This window comes from Hyla sarda, chromosome 6 (genome assembly GCF_029499605.1).
Source record: "Hyla sarda isolate aHylSar1 chromosome 6, aHylSar1.hap1, whole genome shotgun sequence".
NCBI lineage: Eukaryota > Metazoa > Chordata > Amphibia > Anura > Hylidae > Hyla > Hyla sarda.
In genome coordinates, this window is record NC_079194.1 from 267,180,774 (window position 1) to 267,202,830 (window position 22,057).

At 45.8% G+C, this 22,057-nt stretch overlaps 1 protein-coding gene across 4 annotated transcripts in view; it reads right to left on the reverse strand.

Moving 5' to 3' along the window:
• LOC130277025 (actin, alpha cardiac muscle 1) overlaps positions 1 to 21,419 on the reverse strand; it is a 34,219-nt gene extending 12,800 nt beyond the window's left edge. Inside the window, exon 1 of one of the 4 annotated variants that reach the window (XM_056527230.1) lies at positions 21,370 to 21,419. The gene's annotated coding sequence lies outside the window, so the exon portion shown is untranslated. Of the gene's footprint in view, positions 1 to 484; positions 517 to 1,219; positions 1,271 to 20,439; positions 20,466 to 21,369 lie in introns of those variants that run through there. The other 3 variants (XM_056527226.1, XM_056527228.1, XM_056527227.1) reach the window with 3 other exon arrangements.
• Positions 21,420 to 22,057: the final 638 nt, after the last annotated feature.

The window sequence follows — 22,057 nt, forward strand, 5'->3', positions numbered from 1 at the left end:
TGCTCTAACGCTGACTAATTGCACCTCTGTGTCTCTTAAAACAATAAAATGAAGCCACTGTGCCTATAGAATGAATGACGCCACTGGGACCCCAGAATTAATGATGCCACTGTGACCACAGAATTAATGATGCCACTGTGACCACAGAATTAATGATGCCACTGTACCCACAGAATTAATGATGCCACTGTACCCACAGAATTAAGGATGCCACTGTACCCACAGAATTAAGGATGCCACTGTGCCCACAGAATTAAGGATGCCACTGTGTTCCACAAATTAATGATGCCACGGTACCCACAGAATTAATGATGCTACTGTGCCCCAGAATTAATGCCACTGTGCCCCCATATGAACTTTGCCACTGTAACTCTCCATCTGTTGTAAAACTAGAACTCCCATCATGCACAGACAAAAGGTCATGATGGTAGCTGTAGTTCTACAATAACTGGAGAGTCACAGATGGGGGAACACAAATTTTTACCTGAGAGCTTAGGCTCGCCATCCCAGGTCCCGCACTGCTCCGCTGCTCTGGCCTCTTCTAGTCAGGCCTGGCCAGAGCAGATGATGCAGGCAGCTAATGGTGCTGCCTGCATCATAGGAGAACTGCAGGGCAGGGACACATCGCTCCCTTGCTCCAAGCCGCGGCTATTCATTTGTATTGGCGTCTCAAAGACACAGCTACAAATGAATAAGGGGAGATCCAGCGGATGGGCCGAATGACTGGCGGACGTAGTCCGGATCTGGACCGTGGTCCGCCAGTTCAGTACCCCTGATATAGGACATAGATCAATGTTTCCTAACCAGGGGGACTCCAGTTGTTGCAAAACTACAAAACTTAGCATGTTGGGAGTTGTAGTTTTGAACAGCTGGAGGCACCTTGTTAAGGAAACACTGATCTATGTCCTATCTCTATGTTTCCCAACCAGAGTGCCTCCAGCTGTTATAAAACTACAACTCCCAGCATGCATGGACAGCATTGTAGCTTTGCTTGGAGACACCTTGGTTGGGAAACACTTATTTATGTCAGTGTTTCCCAACCCTCCAGCTGTTGCAAAACTACAACTCCCAGCATGCTAGGAGTTGTAGTATTGCAAAAGCTGAGGGCACCTCTGGTGAGAAAGGGGTGAGGGGGGGTGAGCAGGGATTGTGCTGGGAAGGGGGGAGGGATGATGCTGGAAAAGGGTGGGCATGGATGGTGGGGGGTAGTTTATCTTACCTCCCTTAGAACACTGCTGGGCTCCTGTATCCTCCAGGCACTTCCTGCTTGCTGGGGTCATGTGATGTTTTGGTGTCACATGACCCGAGCAGAGCAGTAGAAAGCTGCCAATCAGGAGGAAGAGAAGCCGAGTAAGTGCCCGATAACTCCACAGACTCGCTGTGTGCACGCTCCCTCTGCACTGCAGACTGAGTACAGTATACAAATATAGCTGGTGAAAGAGATGAACGCTGGGACAGGGTGTCACCCCACCATTCTAGGGGGCAGCAATCTCGGTGGGGGGGGGGGCAATTGCCCCGTTGCCCCCCCCCCCGTGTGGATCCGCCACTGCATGGGAGACAGGTGTGTAGAGGAGTATATGGGGGTGAATGAGGGGTGTAGGGGGTGATAAAGGGGTTAACAGTGGTAGCAGGGGTGTAGCGGAGTGTACATGGGTGACAGAGGGATGTACATGGGTGACGGGTGTAGAGGAGTGTACGTGGGTGACAGGGGTGTAGAGGAGTGTACATGGATGGCAGAGGGGTGTAGAGGAGTGTACATGGGTGGCAGAGGGGTGAAGAGGAGTGTACATGGGTCGCAGAGGGGTTTAGAGTAGTGTACATGGGTAACAAAGGGGTGTAGAGGAGTGTAATAATGAAACATATAACACACAGTCAGAAAACCTGGTGAATAGATTGAAGGAACGTGGCGACACTAACAAAACCTTAAATAGAGCAAAAAAAAAAGTAGTTTCCAATAAAAATAGAATAGATCTTATTCATGGGAGAAAAAATAAAAGTGAATTTGAGGATAAACCTATTCTATCCCTAACATATTCTCCCATTTTCAATAAAATTAAGAGTGTAGTGTTACGTCATTTACATATATTGAAACAAGATGAAATAGTATCTAAAATTTTGCAAAAGGGTTGTCACATAGTCTCAAAAAAAGCTCCCACTCTTAAAAATCATTTATCTCCAAGTCTTGTGGAGGAGTCCCGATCTAGTACAAATGGGTTGCTTTCACAAAAAGGATTTTTTAAGTGTGGACAAAAAATATGGGGGGCGTGGCTAACCGCCAAGGAGAGAGGTCGCATGGCTGACTAGCTCCCTCTCCCATCCTGAATAAAACGCGGCTAACACCGGCTTTCAACCGACTGCACCTGACCGGCACCGATCACTCACCCCCAAATGCAGAGGAACTCTCCGGGCTGTTTAGTTTGGCGCTGCGGGGTCCTCAGCAGCCGCCACAGCCCGCAACAGCGAGACGGCGGCAGAGCCTCAGAGAGGAGACAGACGCCATCTTCCCGCTGCTCCGTCCCGGCTACGAAAGATAGAAAGAGCCGACGCAGCTGCCTGATGCCCTGCACAGATAACCCTTACCAGGTAGTGGCTGCGTGTTTCGGATCCCGAACAGAGGAGAACCGGAAGGGGACTCGTGGCTGACTGCGGAGCTGGGAGAAGGAGACAGCCTGCGCGAACGGAGTGAGGACGCCATAACCTAAGATACCTCCTCCTCTACAGGCGCCCGCGAACTCTGCACTTCAGCGCCCAAGAGGCACACTGTCTAAAGATCTCTACAACCATAAAGGTACTGTCGGGTGGAAGGTGAAGGGAAAAAGAATAAAGAGAAGGAGAAGAGGGAGCAATTACACATCACATTTAGTGGCACCACCATTTTAAGGCTTCCTCTTGCCCGGAACCGCCATTACAGTGCTGTTCTTACACCCAAAAGATACCAAACCCTCAAACAAGCAGTGGTGTGTTGATCCCCCTGGATATTGAGGTGGCATATACCAAGAGGACATAACTATATAGCATTTGAGATACAAAAGACTCAGTCTACTTTTTCTACTCTATCAGCTTATCAGTTACAGACAACCACCATTATCTTTATTCCTGCACTACCCATCTTTCTCCACTAGATGGTGGAGTTAAATCAAAGTTTATTGTGATGCTCATCTTACATATACTTTATCCAGTTGTTTTTTGTCAATGGTCTATGTGCACCTAGTTGAACCCATAAACTGAAGAGGATTGCATTCATTGACTGATCTACACTGTGCTGAGCCTATTGGATATTAGCTTTGAAGACCCAGTTTGCATACGAAACTTTTATCAGTAAATACTTATAATCTTCTAGACGGAAAAGAAAGCATCTACAGTTATACACTGGGAACTGTGTGCACTTCAATGTAATGCTCAAGCCTCCTACAAATATCTTTTTCTAAAGGTACTGCTGTGCTTCCCGTCTTCTGCCACTAGAGGGTGATATTGCATATGAGAAAACCGCACTTGAATCTCTTATAATCACCTTCTCAAGTTTTCAGCTGCTCTCCCACCTCACTATCTACACACCTATATTAAAGGACTGTTCATGACAAGTTATGCCCGCAAGACGGGGTAGGAGAACTGCACCTACTAAACTCACCAAGTTTTACTCACCTACGTCAGGGGGGACAACTTCCCTACCAGGTGCAAAAAAGGAAAACACTACCTCTCCGCCTGAAAAACTATCTTCATTTGTACCAGTGTTGCATTCTCCCTCACCTCCTCCAGTCCAGATGGCTTCCCACCAACCTAAAGATGACCCTAAGTTACCACCTAATATGGAGGCAGCAATGAGATCTTTATTTCAAGAATTTAGAGAAAACCTTCAAAAAGACTTTATGACATCTTTAAGCTCTTTAGCGAAGGAAGTTACTACTATTGGCGAAAGAACAAGCCACCTGGAAGAAAAAATGGGCGAATTTATGGAGGCCCACAATGCTATGGTGGATGATCAAAACAAACTAAATGAAGATATGTTTGCAGTCAAGCTTAAACTTGCGGATTTAGAAGATAGATCACGCATAAATAATATCCGCTTTCGTGGCATCCCAGAGACTGTGCAAGCAGCTGACCTCAAAGAATTCTTAACTGATTACTTCACCATTCTCATTCCTGAAGCGGACCAAAGAGACATGATTATAGACAGAGTACATAGGTTACCTAAACCTTCGCATTTACCAGCAATCGTGCCTAGGGACGTACTAGCGAGACTGCATTTCTATCACTTCAAAGATGAAATACTCAGGAAGGCCAGGAAACCGCCAACTCTTCCAGAGCGCTTTTCTCAAATATCTTTATTTGAGGACTTATCGGCAGCTACTTTGAAGAGGAGGAAGGCCTTCTCTGTCTCAACTAATATTTTGAGAGACAAAGGTATCCAATACCGCTGGGGATTTCCGGTCAAACTCCTAATATCTAAAAATGGTTCCACCCATGAACTTCGCAACCCTTCAGAGGCATTAAAACTAATAGAGAGGTGGTTCCCGGATTCAATCCCAGATAAAGAAAAAACTCCTCCTAAAAAAAGAACTGAACCATTGACACAGGATTGGAAAAAAGTGGGACCCTCATCGACCAAGAACTATTCTTCTTCAATGAACTCCCAACCCAGATCTCCAGCCTCTGACCATCTATGTGACCTTCCGACTTGAACTGATTGTTATCTGCTAAACACTTAGTATAAGTTTCTACTGTTTCTCTATATAGTAGAGTATGTTTATTTCCTTCATACTTATATAGAAACTTAGCACTGGTTATGTAATGCAATGAGACGTACTTTCTCAGGGAAGTATATTTGATAATTTAGGTTGTAAAACTGAGATATTATTCAGGATTCTTTAAATACCATACTTACTTTTTTACTAGAGTGCACTATAATTGGGTACTCTCTCATTTCTAGTCTGATACCCTATTCACTATCTCCCCCACCCCCCACTAACCTAGCCTATGTATTACAATAGGTACTGGCAGGTTCAATTTGAACAAATGTTACTTGTTTCTACTTACTGTTGTTTCTTTTTGTTGTTTTTCACGATATGCGACTCCACGGGCGCTCTATCTTTCCAAAATGCCTCACTTCCCTTAATGCTGTACTGGTCCCAGGCTGGGGTAAGTGACCTGCTCACCCACGTTCTCCCTAATATACACCATGGTACTTAAAGTATCGTCATTGAATGTCAAGGGACTAAACAGCCCATTCAAAAGGTCTCTGTTCTGGAGTGAGTGTTCCCGACTGAAATGCGACATAGTTTGTGCTCAGGAAACACACCTTCTAGAATCTGACACCATCAGAGTTAAAAACAAAAGATTCCCCTTTACTTTCTTCACGCCAAATACTAGGGGAAAAAAAGGGGTTCTGATTGCTATTAAAAACACTGTAGCCTTTCAGCTAATTGACACTGTTTGCGACCCTAATGGTAGATACATTTTACTGAACTGCATTATTAACAATGAGAGATTCACAATAGTCTCCATATACGCTCCCAATAAAAAACAGAACAAATTTTTTTCCCGAATACTAGAAATCATTCATAAACATAAATATGGTGCTTTACTATTGCTAGGAGACTTTAACCAAGTTATGTCCCCTATGATGGATAAATCTTCTTCAAAACTCTCAGAAAAAAACACCGCCCTATACAATATGCTATTTAAGGAGGATTTGTATGATACATGGAGAGTGCTTAATGCAAGCGAGAGGGATTATACTTTCTTCTCCCATCCACATAAAATTTACTCTCATATAGATTTAATTGTCACTGACAAATGGCTACTCCAAAGAATAGCCTCTGCTACTATAGGTATTATTAGCTGGTCTGACCACGCTCCTGTCTCGGTGTCCATACAAGAGAGATTTAATTCTCCCTCTTTCTCCCCATGGAGGCTTAACAATTCTCTCCTAAACAATCAGATTGTTGCGTCTACTGTAGAGAGGGAACTGCGAGAATTCTTTGAGAACAATATCCCAGAAGACACCAATGTTCTTACAAATTGGTGTGCCCACAAGGCAGTTATGAGGGGCACTTTTATTAAAATAGCTGCAGCAAACAAAAAAAACAGACTAGCTAAAACACAAGATCTACTCCACAAGATCAAACAACTAGAAGACTCACACAAACAAAACCAAGACACACAGATATTAAAAGAACTTAGAGCTCTCCGGTGTCAACTACATCAAATACTACATTATAAATTTGATTACATGCTTAAAAAAACTAAAACACTATTTTATTGGTACGGCAATAGAGCCAGTAAACTTTTAGCAAACAAATTCAAAACCATAACAGCAAAAGAGAAAATTCCATTTGTTTATGACTCTAGGAATCAGAAAATCATTAATCCCCAAAAAATCTCCAACATCTTCGCTGAATACTATACTAATCTATATAATTTGAAAACAGATCCTAATACCCCACAACCTAATAGTGAGATTATTAACAATTTTCTATCCTCAATTTCGCTGCCAGTAGTAGATAGTGACGCCCTTATGTCCATAAACGCACCTATTACTTCATTAGAAATCATGACTGCTATTTCCTCTTTGAAATCTAACAATTCCCCAGGCCCAGATGGATTCACGGGGGAATACTTCCAAAAATGTTCTGACATTTTAGCACCCCAATTGTGCCTGATGTATAACCACATTTTTAACACAGGGAATATCCTTCCCGAAATGCTCGACGCTCTAATAGTAACTCTCCCAAAACCAGGTAAATTACCAGACAAACCCGAAAATTTCCGCCCTATCTCCCTCTTAAATAATGATTTGAAACTTTATGCGAAAATTATAGCCAATAGGCTCAACAATATTCTCCCTGCTTTGATTGGTGGGGATCAAGTAGGCTTTGTAAAAAATAGGCACACAGTAGATGGCACGCGCAGGTTTATAGATCTCATTTATGAAGCTGAAACCCGCAAAGTGCCTTCTCTGCTGTTATCACTTGACGCAGAGAAGGCCTTCGATAGGGTCCATTGGGGGTTTCTTAATTCAGTCTTAACGAAATTTGGACTGGTGGGTCACATTCAAACGGCTATAGGGGCTTTATATTCGGCTCCTAGGGCCTCAGTTTACACATCTGGTTTCCTTTCCCATAAATTCCCTATCACCAATGGCACTAGACAGGGGTGCCCCCTTTCCCCCTTAATATTCGCCATGCTCATGGAACCCCTGGCAGAAAAAATACGAACTGACCCTAACATTAGTGGACTCAAAATGGGGGATAGAGAACATCGCATAGGATTATTTGCTGATGACGTAATCATATTTTGCTCAAACCCTGAAATTTCCCTTCCCTCTATCTGTACAATATTATCTGATTTTAGAGATGCCTCATACTATAAAATTAACGAAACTAAATCCCAAATACTAAATTTAGGATTACCAGTCAAACGAGTTAACTGCCTAAAAGAGCGATTTCCTTTTAGTTGGTCCATCTCCTCGTTAAAATATCTGGGTATTCAGCTATCATTTCCTACGGCCAAACTCTTTGATGATAATTATGTAGCATTGCTAAGAGAAATCAAACACACTGTATCTCATCTATCCACAGCGGGTATAGTATATCCTGGCTGGGTAGATTGGCAGCAATTAAAATGATGATACTCTCTAGGATCTTATATACTTTTCGCAATGTTCCCATAATTCTCCCGATGGCCTACTTAAAAAACCTGCAATCTATCCTACTGAAATATATATGGGGTAATAAACCGCCCAGAGTCAAAGCGGACATCTTATATAAACCACTAAGCAAAGGGGGAGTGGGATGTCCTTCGGTACTTCAATACTACAGAGCGGTAATTCTAGATCAACTTAAACCTCTTTGGTTACATGATATGTCTAAACATTGGGTGCACATAGAGTCGACTGTAGTAGGAAGGCACTCTTTACGCAACATATTAACAGCGGCACACCTATTCAATCAAAATCCATCCCATAAACATCCCACGGTGGGCGCTATTATGCACCTATGGAACTCGTGTGTAAACCCTAAACATATGTTTCACGTACAACCCTCTTCAAATCCTTGTACTGTCATAGAAGCACCAATTCCAGATCTGAATATCACTAACTGGATAGAAAAAGGATTAACATCCCTGGCTGACTTCTGGGTGGATGGTAACTTTACATCTTTTAACTATATTAAAACTAAATGTGAGCTCAGCAATAAGGAATTTTATAAGTTCCTACAAGTGAGACACTGGATTTACAGTCCTCACATTCACCAACATTATTAGCTACTTGGCTGGACTCTCCTACTTCTACCCTAAAGGGAATCTCGTTTTGCTACTCCATCCTATTAGATTCTTATTCTTCCTTGCCTGACGACTACAAATCAAGATGGGAGGAGGAACTGGGAGTACATTTTTCAGATCAGCAATGGTCTCAAGCACATTCTATAGTACTATCACTGTCTAAATGTATTAACCATTTAGAGAATACTAAAAAAAAGCTCCTGTATAGGTAGTATTTGACTCCCAGGAGATTGGCTCAATTCACTGACTCATCCGGCTGTTGTTGGAGGTGTGGGGGTGAGGGTGATATGTCCCACATATGGTGGTCATGCCCACCTTTATTAACCTTCTGGAAGAAGATAGGTAAATTTCTGTCTACAATCTGTGGATTTCCAGTCATTTTAAATAGCTCATTGGCACTACTAAATGTTGATCTTAACTCCTTCTCCCACCATCATAGAACAATTATCTTACATACGTTACTAACAGTTAGATTAAAGATCTCTCATAAATGGAATTCTCCGGGTATCCCTTCACTAAAGGAGGTTATTGTAGGAGTCAATAACAATTGTTGGCATGAATACAAGATTGCTGACTCCCAGAACAGATTATCTCATTTTCTGTGGAGATGGGATGTGTGGCTGAGTGGCCCGCATAATACTGTTCAACTATAAAATCTTGTTATGCTTTGCTACTCCTTGACATTTACCCCCTCTAAAGACAATCAGCACCCGTGGAGTTCGCCTCTTCTATTTCGGTATGTTATTTAGTACCTGTTTGTTATTGTGGTAATGTTCTTGCGATATGTTACAATAACGCTTCAGCGCAACTTGCTTAAATTTTGTAACCATATTACATTTATTGTTATCATATGTAATATCCTGAAAAATGATTAATAAAATTTAAGTTTAAAAAAAAATTAAAAATATGCCGCACTTGTAATTATGTGAAGACAGTGAAGGAGTTTGAAAATGCGGAGGGCAGCAAGAAATATGCAATTAAAAACTACATGAATTGCAATAGCAAAAATTTGGTCTATATGATCGAATGCTTGCATTTCAAATTAAAATATATAGGATATGCTACCCGAAAATTTTAAATGCGTGCTAGAACATCTTAATGATGTGGGAGCATTAAACAGGAATAAATCTTCTGCATCTCTTCATTTTCAAACAGTGAATGATGGAAATTTATCTGGATTTCGAATATATGGAATTGAACTTGTAAAAATGGGTATAAGGCAAGGTTGCATCAGAAATAAGTTGGAACATAGAGAAGCCTTCTGGCAGTTCACTCTTGGCACTGGTGCCCCGGAGGGTATGAAGGCAAGACGTGAATTGCTTTTCCATTATTAACACAAGCACTGTAACAACTACACAGATGTATTGGAAGTACGGAGAATGATAAAATAATAGCTCATAGCTGCGAAGTAATTATGGTTACATGTTGCTATGTATATGGTGGTGAATACAGTGTTGTTATCTTTTAATACCTCCTTTTAACTGAAGTATGTGTTAAAAAACAAAGTCTCTGCCCAGTAGTGTGGTCTTACTGGTAAGTGCAAGTAACCTGGATGGAGCAGAGGTAATTAATTACCCCTCACCTGAGTTGGTATGAATAAAAGCCCTTACCTGTTAGAACCACAACGTCACTGAGGAAGAGCGCGCATGCGCATGAAACGCGTATGACTATGGAGGGAGTCTATTTTTGATACGGAAAATAAAGCTGCAAATATTCATCTGGTGCCGGACCATCCTTTGTTTTCTCTGCTGAACACTAGCACTTTGCCGAGTGCGGATCCGTGCACAGAAGCTGGCTAAGGTGAGCTGTACTGAACATTTATTTTGTCTTTGTGTAGAGGAGTGTACATGGATGGCAGAGGGGTGTAGAGGAGTGTACATGGGTGACAGAGGGGTGTAGAGGAGTGTACATGGGTGACAGAGGGGTGTAGAGGAGTGGCAGAGGGGTTTAGAGGAGATTACATGGGTGGCAGAGGGGTGTAAAGGGGTGTACATGGGTTGCAGAGGGGTGAACATGGGTGACAGAGGGGTGTACATGGGTGACAGAGATGTGTAGAGGAGTGTACATGGGTGACAGAGGGGTGTAGAGGAGTGTACATAGTTACATAGTTAGTACGGTCGAAAAAAGACATATGTCCATCAAGTTCAACCAGGGAATTAAGGGGTAGGGGTGTGGCGCGATATTGGGGAAGGGATGGGATTTTATATTTCTTCATAAGCATTAATGTTATTTTGTTCCAGGAATGTATCTAATCCTGTTTTAAAGCTGTTAATTGTTCCTGCTGTGACCAGTTCCTGAGGTAGACCGTTCCATAAATTCACAGTCCTCACGGTAAAGAAGGCGTGTCGCACCTTGAGACTAAACTTTTTCTTCTCCAGACGGAGGGAGTGCCCCCTCGTCCTTTGGGGGGGTTTAACCTGGAACAGTTTTTTTCCATATTTTTTGTATGGGCCATTAATATACTTATATACGTTTATCATATCCTCCCTTAAACGTCTCTTCTCAAGACTAAACAATTGTAACTCCTTTAATCGCTCCTCATAGTTAAGATGATCCATGCCCCATATTAGTTTAGTCGCGCGTTTCTGCACCCTTTCCAACTCCGCAGTGTCCCTTTTATGGACAGGTGCCCAAAACTGAACAGCATATTCCAGGTGAGGCCGTACCAATGCTTTATAAAGGGGGAGTATTATGTCCCTGTCCCTTTAGTCCATGCCTCTTTTGATACATGACAATATCCTGCCGGCTTTGGAAGCAGCAGCCTGACATTGCATGCTATTCTGTAGTCTGTGACCTACAAGTACACCCAGATCCTTCTCTACCAGTGACTCTGACAGTTTAATCCCCCCTAAGACATACGATGCATGCAGGTTATTAGTACCCAGATGCATAACTTTACATTTATCCACATTGAACCTCATTTGCCAAGTGGATGCCCAGACACTTAGTCTATCCAAGTCATCTTGTAACTTATGCACATCCTCTATAGACTGTACCGTGCTACAAAGCTTGGTGTCATCTGCAAAGATAGAAACAGAGCTGTTAATACCATCCTCTATATCATTGATAAATAAATTAAACAACAGCGGGCCCAGTACTGAACCTTGGGGTACACCACTAATAACCGGGGACCAATCATTGACCACCACTCTCTGGGTACGATCCATGAGCCAGTGTTCAATCCAATTACAAACGAAAATTTACAAACCCAAAGACCTTAACTTACCTGTCAGATGTCTATGAGGGACAGTATCAAATGCTTTAGCAAAATCCAGAAACACTATATCCACAGCCATTCCTCTGTCAAGGCTTCTACTCACCTCTTCATAAAAGCAAATTAGATTGGTTTGACAACTTCTATCCTTAGTAAACCCATGCTGGCTATCACTTATAATACAATTATCCCCTATGTATTCCTGTATGTAATCCCTTATAAGTCCTTCAAACAATTTACCCACAATGCACGTTAAACTTACCGGTCTATAGTTTCCTGGGGAAGACCTAAAGCCCTTTTTGAAGATTGGCACCACATTCGCCTTGCGCCAGTCCCTTGGCACAATACCAGACACCAGAGAATCTCTAAATATCATGAACAGGGGTACAGATATTACTGAACTTACCTCTCTAAGAACTCTTGGGTGCAATCCATCTGGCCCTGGAGATTTGCTTACATTTATATCACTTAACTTACCTTGTACCATCTCTACATTAAGCCAGTTCAGTACATTACATGATGTGTTACCAGCACTGACCTGGCCAATGTCAGCTCCTTTTTCCATAGTGTATACAGAACTAAAGAACCCATTCAGTAGCTCCGCTTTCTCTTGATCGCCTGTGACAACCTCCCCATTATCATTATTAAGGGGTCCTACATGCTCTGTCCTTGGTTTTTTTGCATTTATATATCTAAAAAAATATTTAGGATTAGTTTTGCTTTCTTTGGCCACCTGTCTCTCGTTTAGAATTTTTGCTGTTTTTATTACATTTTTACAGATTTTATTAAGCTCTTTGTACTGTTTAAATGTTATCGCTGACCCATAAGATTTGTATTTTTTGAAGGCAATTTTTTTGTTGTTTATTGCTCTTTTAACATCATTTGTCAGCCATGTAGGATTTAGTTTTAATCGTTTAAATTTGTTCCCCTTTGGTATATATTTAGCTGTATAGTTATTTAGAGTTGATTTAAAGATGTCCCATTTACCTTCTGTATCAGTATTTGACAACACCTCCCCCCAGTCTATGTCCTGTAGTGCAGCCCTCAGCCCAGGGAAGTTTGCCTTTTTAAAGTTATATGTTTTTGCCTTCCCCGCCTGTCTTTGTTTTCTACATTTTAAGTCAAAAGTAACTATATTGTGGTCGCTATTACCAAGGTTTTCCCGCACAGTTACATTACATGGGTGACAGAAGGGTGTAGAGGAGTGTACATGGGTGACAGAGGGGTGTAGAGGAGTGTACATGGGTGACAGAGGGGTGTAGAGTAGTGACAGAGGGGTGTAGAGTAGTGACAGAGGGGTTTAGAGGAGTGTACATGTGTGGCCGAGGGGTATAAACGGGTGTACATGGGTGGCAGAGGGGTATGATGGGGTGTACATGGATGACAGAGGGGTGTAGAGAAGTGTACATGGGTGGCAGAGGGGTGTAGAGAAGTGTACATGGGTGACAGAGGGGTGTAGAGGAGTGTACAGGGGTGATAGGGGGTGACGGGTGGACAGGAGTGACAATGTGGTAACGGGTGACAAAGGGACATAGGGGTGTACATGGGTGACAAATATGTGGTCAGAGGGGTGGACAATGGGGGGGGTGAACATGGGTGACACGAGGATGGACAGGGATAACAGAGGGGTGGACAAGGGTGACAAGCGGTTAAAAGAGGGGTGGACAGGAGTGACAAAGAAGGGTGGACTGGGGTGACAGAGGGGTGAATGGGGGGGTGGACATAGGTGACAGATGTAGACAGGGGGGTGGTCAGAGGGATGGACGGGGGGGTGAACATGGGTGACAGGGGGATGGACAATGGTGACAGAGGGGTGACGAAGGTGGACATGGATGACAAGGGGGATAAAAGAGGGGGGACAGAGTGATGAATAGGGGGATGGACATGGGTGACAGGGATGGACAGGGGGTGGACAAGGTGGATATGAATGACAGTAAGATAGATATGGGTGAGGGGGAAGGATTGACATGGGGGAGGGAGGGGGGAATGGACATGGGGGAGGGAGGGGGGGATGGACATGGGGGAGGGAGGGGGGGGATGGACATGGGGGAGGGAGGGGGGATGGACATGGGGGAGGGAGGGGGGATGGACATGGGGGAGGGAGGGGGGGGATGGACATGGCTGAGGGAGGGGGGGGATGGACATGGCTGAGGGAGGGGGGGGATGGACATGGGTGAGGGAGGGGGGGGGGATGGGTGAGGGAGGGGGGTGATGGACATGGTACATTGCCTTAAGCAAGCAATTTTTCTTCCCCGTTCTTCCCCTCTCCGGCAGGGTACCGACTCAGGGCAATCATCACTGTGCCACAGGGGGAACGCTGGGGCACAGGGCACTACACCGGCCCGGCGCAGCTTACGAATACTTCCCCTCTCTGGGCCGCAGGGGGGAGGGGGAAGCTAAGGGATGCTGGGGGACGTAGGGGTATGCTGAGGCCTAGAACAACGGCCCCTGATCATGTGACCCCTCCTCCTCCATGTGACTGATTACATGACGGTGACATCATCGCAGGTCCTGTTACGGCGCACTCAAACTTCCCTCCCCCTGCGGCGCCGGGGAGGGAAAATAAAAAAAAAATAATAATCACGGTTGGGAATCACTGCGCTCTGGATGCGCAGGTACTGGGTTTCAGTGGCGGGGCTGGGAGCCTACAGCTCATAGCTCCGCCTCTCTGTGGCCGCTTCACACAAGGTGCTGACTTAGTGTCAGCACCTTGTGTGTGTGAGCAGCCACTGTGTGGACGCACACAGGCCGGCCCCTGCCGGCCCACTGTGCGGTCGGCCTATCGGGGATTTTCTCGATATCCCGCTAGGCCAGTCCGGCCCTGCCCTTTGTCATCCCTCTTTTACCCCCCCCCCCCCCTTGTCACCCCCCTATCTCCCATGTCAACCCCCCCTGTCATCCATGTCCACCTTGGCCACCCCTCTCTCACCTCTGTCCATCCCCCCGGTCACCCATGATCACCCCCATCCACCCCTCTTACCACCCCCCAGTCTACCCCTGTCACCCATGTCCACCCCCTATCCACACATGTACACCCCTCTGCCACCCCCTACGCCCCCTGTCACCCATGTACACTCTTCTACACCTCTCTACACCCCTCTACCACCCATGTACACTCCTCTACACCCCTCTGCCACCCATGTACACTCCTCTACACCCCTCTGTTACCCATGTACACTCCTCTACACCCCTCTGCCTCCCATGTACACTCCTCTACACCCCTCTGCCCCCCATATACACTCCTCTACACCCCTCTGTTACCCATGTACACTCTTCTACACCCCTTTGTTACCCATGTACACTACTCTAAACCCCTCTGCGACCCATGTACACTCCTCTTCACCCCTCTGCCACCCATGTACACTCCTCTACACCCCTCTGCCACCCATGAACACTCCTCTACACCCCTCTATCACCCATGTACACTCCTCTACACCCCTCTGTCACCAATGTACACTCCTCTACACCCCTCTGCCACCCATGTACACCCTTCTACACCCCTCTGCCACTCATGTACACTCCTCTGCCACGCATGTACACTCCTCTGCCACTCATGTACACTCCTCTACACCTCTTACACCCCTGCTGATTAGAGAAGACGTCATTTGTGAGTTGCTGTCCAAAGCAGCACTTTAATCTACATACCCACAGATAAATAGATATTGTGCACTTTGTGCCCCCCCACTTTTGTCAATGGCCCCCCATAATGCCCCCCCCCCCTAAATATGAATGCTGGAGATGCCACTGATTCTGAGATATGTCCCCCCAGAAGATCCTCTGCTGAATTCAGTGACAATGAATATGTAAATTGATCGGGCGGAGCCCCGTCTCCTGAGTGCAACTATATTCAGCAGAGGATCTTCTGGGGGACATATCTTAGGACCTACTGGATGTATTTTAGTAAGTGACCCCTCGTTCGACTCCCCCACACTATAACCCAGTTTTTCCTGTGTTAACATGGCCGGCAGAGCTCTACTCACCTGCTCCAGCCGGCTGCTGCGCTCTTCTTCTCTGGTCTGCCTTCTAGCAGACAAGAGAATTCGATCGCAGATAACACTGATCTTATGTTTAGCACTATACAGTATTTGTGGGGACCAAAAAAGTGCAAAAAAAAAGTTAAAATAGAAAAAACGGTATAGCTCGATTATCATTAAATGCCACTAACTATCAACCTGACTCACTAGTCTTCAGTAAAGAAGTTTTATCCTGGACTGGTGAGTGCGACATTCTTTGTTCCTCCACGCATGCTATATTGGAGTATCTTGATAAAATAAATGTATGACCCCATATCAGTGTAACGGAGCTGGATGTGGATCCTCTAACCTGTGTGGTTGATGACTCGGACCGTATCAGGGAGCGGAGTCTAAGGTGCCGCTGATCTTCACCAGAGCCCGCCGCAAGGCAGGATGGCTTTCTGCGGCAGGCGACACCACAGGTCGCTACCCCCCGACATGGCTCGACCACACAGGTAGCTGGGAAAGGCGAGGTACCGAAGGATAAGGCAGTAGCTCCAGATAGGCCGTAGCATAGCAAATGTAAGGAGTATCGATTCTTGACAGTGATTTTATTAAGTCCCCAGTAATCAATAAAAGGGCAGAGAGAGCCTTCCTTCTTTTCCACAAAGAAGAATCCAGCACCCGCAGGGTAAGAGGATTCCGGATGAAGCCCTTCCGGAGATTCTCCTTGATGTATTGAGCCATAGATTGCATTCGGGAACAGACAAGGGGTAGATTCTTCCTCAAGGTCAATCGGGCAATCATAGGGACGGTGTGGAGTAAGACTTTCAGCTGGCTTTTCGCAGAACGTGTAACTCCTGTATAAGGAAGAGGCAGGCCCGGCAGGGAAGGAGGCGGTGAGACAACTCTTGGGTTGCAGAGTCACCAGACAGGTGGTTCTGGCAGTAGGGACCGAGAAGACATTCTGAAGTACAACGAGGAAGCACATAGAACTCGATCTTCTCCTTGTGCAATACTCCCACTTGAAATGAAAGAGGTTCAGTGCGGAATTGCACCACATAGATTAGCCATTCTCAGTTGAAATGTACAATGGCTTAATGAACTGTGTCACCGGGACACTGTATTCTTGGACCAGGGAGACATTGATAAAGTTTCAATCAAGAAAGGTTGAGGCAAAGAACGAAGCACTGTTAGAGGTATAGACTTGAACCGGTGTGGTCAATTGAGGGGAGGTGGAATTCACACCTAGGGACGTCTCTCCCACGTTTCTTAGATGCATGCGTTTCCCGGACGTGGTGGTCACAAAGGACAATCTTTGAGGAAATGCTCCGAGCTGGCACAGTAGAGACACAGATTTTTATTTCTTCAGCGGAACCTCTCCTGCTGGGTTAGATGGGCACGATCCACCTGCATAGCTTCTTTGGCTGAGGGCAAGGAGGGTGGTTGAGGTGGCCGCTGGAACACAGGAGCCAAATGGAGAAGACGGCATGTCTGAACTGGTTCACGTTCTTGGCAAAGATCCTCCTGCCTCTTGGCAAAATGCACATCTATTCGAGTTGACAACAGAATAAGATCACTCAAGAAAGATGGAGGATATTGCAGCGAGAGCATCCTTCACTCTACTGGGCACACAGGGCCTCGTCATTCCAGGCCAATTCGGAGGCTAGAGGGGTGGAACTGAACCACGTAGTCACCAACAGTAGAGTCCCCTTGGTGGAGGTTCAGTAGTGTGGTTTCAGCCGAGGAGGCCCTTGCAGGCTCTTCAAAAACACTGCGGAAAGCTGAGAGGAAGGCTTGCAAATTGGAAGATACAGGATCATTTCGGTCCCAGAGAGGAGTAGCCCAGGCCAGGGCTTTTCCAGAGAGTAGACTGACCACAAAAGCCACCTTAGCTCGCTCTGTCAGGAACTGTCAGCTATTTATTCCAGATGTATCTAACACTGAGTCACAAACCCTCTGCACATTATTGGATCACCTTCGTACTTTGTCGGCAGGGACAGATGTAGCTTGGAGCCGATGGAGGCCATGGAAGCTGCAGACACCGAAGGAGCCACAGGAACAGGTAAAGGCTGCTGCGGCTATTGAACGTAGAGAAGCTGCTGTATCATTGTGGATAATTGATTCAACTGTTGTGCTTCATGAGCTAGTTGCTGCGACTGTTGAGCCACGATGGTGGTGTGATAAGCAACGTTAGGCAAAGGCACCTCAGCTTCTTTGGCTGAGGGCAAGGAGGGTGGTTGAGGTGGCCGCTGGAACACAGGAGCCAAATGGAGAAGACGGCATGTCTGAACTGGTTCACGTTCTTGGCAAAGATCCTCCTGCCTCTTGGCAAAATGCACATCTATTCGAGTTGACAACAGAATAAGATCACTCAAGAAAGATGGAGGATATTGCAGCGAGAGCATCCTTCACTCTACTGGGCACACAGGGCCTCGTCATTCCAGGCCAATTCGGAGGCTAGAGGGGTGGAACTGAACCACGTAGTCACCAACAGTAGAGTCCCCTTGGTGGAGGTTCAGTAGTGTGGTTTCAGCCGAGGAGGCCCTTGCAGGCTCTTCAAAAACACTGCGGAAAGCTGAGAGGAAGGCTTGCAAATTGGAAGATACAGGATCATTTCGGTCCCAGAGAGGAGTAGCCCAGGCCAGGGCTTTTCCAGAGAGTAGACTGACCACAAAAGCCACCTTAGCTCGCTCTGTCAGGAACTGTCAGCTATTTATTCCAGATGTATCTAACACTGAGTCACAAACCCTCTGCACATTATTGGATCACCTTCGTACTTTGTCGGCAGGGACAGATGTAGCTTGGAGCCGATGGAGGCCATGGAAGCTGCAGACACCGAAGGAGCCACAGGAACAGGTAAAGGCTGCTGCGGCTATTGAACGTAGAGAAGCTGCTGTATCATTGTGGATAATTGATTCAACTGTTGTGCTTCATGAGCTAGTTGCTGCGACTGTTGAGCCACGATGGTGGTGTGATAAGCAACGTTAGGCAAAGGCACCTCAGCGGGATCCATGGCCAGATCTTACTGTAACGGCTGGTGGTATAGATTCACTATACCTGTTGTGGACTATGGCATGAGCCGTACCAAGGAGCGGAGTCTAAGGAGCCGTTGGTTTTTATCAGAGCCCGCCGCAAAGCTGAATGGACTTGCTGCGGCAGGCACTCCCAGGTCACTACCCCTGACACGACTCATCCACAAAGGCTGCTGAGGAGATGCCTGGCACAGAAAGAATGAGACGGAGTCGTAGTGAGGGACAGGTGGGTGGTCAGGACTGGCATCACTGTAGCAAGCTCCGGTCACGTAGCAAGAGGTCAGAGGGCAGGCGGCACAGAAGCAAGGTCACAATACGTAGCAATGGGGTCAGATAGACGGCAAGGCAAGACACAAACAGAATGCTTTCTCTTAGGCTAAATGGCACAAAGATCTGGCAGGGGTCAAGAGGAAGTGTGAGGTTAAATAAGGTCAGGACCAGACCAGCACCAATCAATGGTGCGCTGGCCCTTTAAATCACAGGAATCCGGCGCGGACGCGTGCGCCCGCTGCCAGGGACACCAGTGGGGACAGAGACGCTGGGAGGTGAGTGAATGTAGAAATGTGGATGGGTCCAAAGCAAGGGGCCAACAGGGTGCTGGTAAAACAGCCAAACCACAATGGGCCATCGCTATGGATCCTACCGTTAGGTTGCAGAGTTCAAGAAGCCGAACAGTTCAAAATCTGTGTTCAACCCCTTTGGAGCCAGTGATTCGAATTCAAAGATCTTCCTAGATTCAATACGTGACATCTTGTTAATAAAATTGCCACTCTGCCAATCTTTTTTAACAGATAAAATTGCCATATATTTGAGTGTGTTAGGATTGCTATTATGATATTTTTTAAAATGTAAAGAAAGAGGATGTTTATCATTTTTATTCTTAATATTTTACCTGTGTCCAAGAATATGAGTTTTTAATGCTCGTGAAGTCCTCCCTATACAGTGGTCCCTCAAGTTACAATATTAATTGGTTCCAGGACAACCATTGTAAGTTGAAACCATTGTATGTTTAGACGAGAACTCTATGCAAACCTGGTAATTGGTTCTAAAGGCACCAAAATGTCATCCAAAATAGGAAAAAGTGACAAAGAAAAATAAGTAGATAACTAATATAGATAAAGCAAATCCTTACATATAAAAGTAATAAAGATCTGCTGGGAGCTGTAAATCACTGTCTATGTCAGTGTTTCCCAAGCAGGGAGCCTCCAGCTGTTGCAAAACTATAACTCCCAGCATGCCAGGACAGCCAAAGGCTGTCCGGGCATGCTGGGAGTTGTAGTTTTGCAAAAGATGGGGCCACCCTGCTTGGGAAACACTGGTCTATGTAGAGGACAGGAGCGTCTTCAGGGGTCCTGTACAGTACACAATGTCCCAAACAAGTAATGGAGTCGCCCTCACCTGGTGTCCAAAAGAGCAGCTAACCCTGATACAGGTAAAGTGTACAGAACATGTAATACCAGGCACCAGTCAGTGCATACACTTCAGTAATACAGGGGTTTTACCAGTGAATGCCCATTTTGATTGGTTGGTTCTTCCAGCCATTAACACGTTTCACAGATCTGGACTGTCTGTACATTGTATGTTGAGTCTGGTTTCAACTTACGATGGTCCAGAAAAGACCATTGTATATTGAAACTATTGTATGTTGAGGCCATTGTAAGTTGAGGGATCACTGGATAGTGTTTGTTACAGGGACATTCAATAATGTAAATCACCCCCTTACTAGAGCAGCTTAGAAATTCCTTAATTGTGTGTTTAACCCCTTCCCGACCCATGACATACATGTACGTCATGAACAGGAAGGTTTTTCCAACCTGTGACATACATGTACATCATGCAGATCCTGGCCGCTACTCGTGGCATCCCGCTGCGCCCGGTCGGGATCGGGACACACACACTGCTCTGCTAGGAAGCCCCAGTGTCCCTTATCTGCCCCCCTTCCCTCGGCATCCCTTACCCATCCCGAGCTGCCGACGATGTGCCTTCTGTGCCCTCCGGCATGCTTTACTTTCACTTCCACTTCATTTTTTTTGTTTTTGTGCAACAGCTCCCCCATGTGTCCTAAACCTGGTACTACAGGTTTTGTGCACTAGGCACTAGGGGGGAGCTGTTGTACAGTATTAAAAAAAATTTTTTTAAATAAATATATATAAGTGTGTATATAGAGAAAAACAAGAGACCAGCAGCACACAGAAAATAGGTGCAAAAAAGGTGAAAAATGTATTGCATTATCCCAGTGTACAAAGGAAGCGACGTTTCAGCAACCTCTCGTCGCCGTTCTCAAGCTCGAGAAGGAGCTTGAGAACGGCGACGAGAGGTCGCTGAAACGTCGCTTTCTTTGTACACTGGGATAATGCAATACATTTTTCACCTTTTTTGCACCTATTTTCTGTGTGCTGCTGGTCTCTTGTTTTTCTCTAGTACATGTGAACCTCTCACCAAGGTACACACCCAGCGTGCACCATTGCATCGTTTTTCTCAAATTTGTTGTGCTGCTCTTCTGGAATTTTTTTCATAAGTGTGTATATATATATATATACTCGTACATATACATACACGTTGTTACGCCGAGCGCTCCGGGTCCCTGCTCCTCCCCGGAGCGCTCGCGGCGTTCCTCTCTCTGCAGCGCCCCGGTCAGACCCGCTGACCGGGAGCGCTGCACTGACATTGCCGGCGGGAATGCGATTCGCATAGCGGGACGCGCCCGCTCGCGAATCGCATCCCAAGTCACTCACCTGTCCCCGGCTGTCACTTCCTGGCGCGCGCGGCTCCGCTCCTTAGGGCGCGCGCGCGCCAGCTCTCTGGGATTTAAAGGGCCAGTGCGCCAATGATTGGTGCCTGGCCCAATCAGCCTAATTAGCTTCCACCTGCTCCCTGGCTATATTACCTCACTTCCCCTGCACTTCCTTGCCGGATCTTGTTGCCATTGTGCCAGTGAAAGCCTTTCCTTGTGTGTTCCTAGCCTGTGTTCCAGACCTCCTGCCGTTGCCCCTGACTACGATCCTTGCTGCCTGCCCTGACCTTCTGCTACGTCCGACCTTGCTCTTGCCTTATCCCTTGTACCATGCCTATTTCAGCAGTCAGAGAGGTTGAGCCGTTGCCGGTGGATACGACCTAGTTGCTACCGCCGCTGCAAGACCATCACGCTTTGCGGTGGGCTCTGGTGAAAACCAGTAGCAACTTAGAACCGGTCCACAGACACGGTCCACGCCAATCCCTCTCTGACACAGAGGATCCACCTCCAGCCTGCCGAATCCTAACACACGTGTATATATACATATATATATATACACACACACACACACACATATATATACATATATGTATATTAAATATATATACATATATACATACACACATATATATTCAAAATGTTATTGTTCCCCCCCCCAACTTTTGTAGAATATTTGAAAAAATTCTCGTAATAATAAGTTGGTGCGTCTTATAAGGCGAATACAGACCTATCGCGACGGTCCCTGTGGCCATCAACGGCCGGGACCCGCGGCTAATACAGGATATCACTGATCGCGGTGATGCCCTGTATTAAACCTTCAGATGCGGCGATTAAAGCTGAC